Below are 1,536 nucleotides of genomic sequence, written 5' to 3'. Positions count from 1 at the left end.
TTGCCTTTCGCGGGCAAGTGCTCTACCGACTGAGCTACCCAAGCACGACTCAGGCCCCGCCCTCACAGCTTTAATTCCACCAGTACCTCGTCTCCTACCTTCCAAACTTCACAGAAACTCTCCTCTTCCCAGAAAAGCTTCTGTGAAGTTTGGAAGTTAGGAGACGAGGTACTGGTGGAATTAAAGCTGTGAGGATGGGGCGTGAGTCGTGCTTGGGTAGCTCAGTCAGTAGAGCACTTGCCCGCGAAAGGCAAAGGTCCCGAGTTCGAGTCTCGGTCTGGCACACAGTTTTAATCTGCCAGGAAGTTTCATATCAGCACACACTGCACTGCAGAGTGAAAATTTCATTCTAGAAACATCCCCAGGCTGTGGCTAAGCCACGTCTCAGCAATATCCTTTCTTCCAGGAGTGCTAGTTCTGCAAGGTTCGCAGGAGAGCTTCTGTCAAGTTTGGAAGGTAGGAGATGAGGTACTGGCGGAATTAAAGCTGTGAGGACGGGGTGTAAGCCATGCTTGGGTAGCTCAGTCAGTAGAGCACTTGCCCTCGTAAGGCAAAGGTCCCGAGTTCGAGTCTCGGTCCGGCACATAGTTTTAATCTGCCAGGAAGTCTCAAAACAAGACTTGTTCAGGCAACATCTGGTAAGCAAACAAAATGACTTTTGCATAAAAAATTTAAGCAATTTATCCAGCAATTTATTATGCAGAAAAGGACCCTTGTCAGTGACGGCTGATGCAGTGCACCTCAATTGTCCTACTCACCAATAATGCTGGATGTTACTGAAAAACTCTTCATGCTTTTGTGAAAGACCAATGAGGAAAAGTGTATGGCACTGTCAATTACAAGTACTTCAAATGAATAAGAGCACTACTCCCAGAGTAAAAAAACAGCTGTGTGTGCAGTTGGCATCACACTCGCCAACTGCCCAAACAGCAGTGAATAGACACAGAAACAAACTGGGTGATAAGTAGTGAAAATTTGCTAGTAAGTCAAGTAAATATTATGCTGAAAGAGAAAATTATTAATACATCCTCAAAGTATTCTTTATTACAACAACAATTTACTATCCATTACAGCAAGATCGTACTATGGAACACTGCAAGACAAAGTCAAAGAAAAATCCCTAACACTGGAGCACAAACTGAGCTCTTTCACCAAACATATCATGTGGCTAATCAGCTGTACAGGGGAGGGGCGGAGGGGGAAGCTTTACACATGTCCAAATCAAATATCCCAGTAGGTTCCTTGACCACTGAACTGTTTAGTACAACTGGAAATCACTTGTCAATATTCAAAGAAAAGATAAGTTCACAACGAATCAGGTAGCTAACGATTACCAAACGTAACAAAACAAAATCAGGTATCTCTTCTGTCCTACTCTCTGCAAGTACAACACAGTTTAAGATAACACACTGATGGTAACATGGAGGTCGTCACAACAAAAATGACTGTTCCAGAAACAAATGACAGCAGAGATCGCGAAGTATGTCCAGAGTGTAGCAAAGTCCTCTTAAGTGTATACAACAATCCAGAGAGCAA

The 1,536-nt window shown here is 43.8% G+C and overlaps 1 non-coding gene across 1 annotated transcript; it reads left to right on the top strand.

Moving 5' to 3' along the window:
- The first annotated feature begins 509 nt into the window (after nt 1-509).
- Nucleotides 510-584, top strand: Trnat-cgu (transfer RNA threonine (anticodon CGU)). The gene has a single exon. It is a non-coding gene; the product is annotated as a tRNA-Thr (tRNA).
- The last annotated feature ends 952 nt before the right edge of the window (nt 585-1,536 follow it).

The sequence above is a fragment of the Schistocerca serialis genome, chromosome 3, assembly GCF_023864345.2.
Source record: "Schistocerca serialis cubense isolate TAMUIC-IGC-003099 chromosome 3, iqSchSeri2.2, whole genome shotgun sequence".
Lineage (NCBI taxonomy): Eukaryota > Metazoa > Arthropoda > Insecta > Orthoptera > Acrididae > Schistocerca > Schistocerca serialis.
Note: the sequence above shows the minus strand (reverse complement) of the source record. Positions and strands in the feature narration are given on the sequence as shown.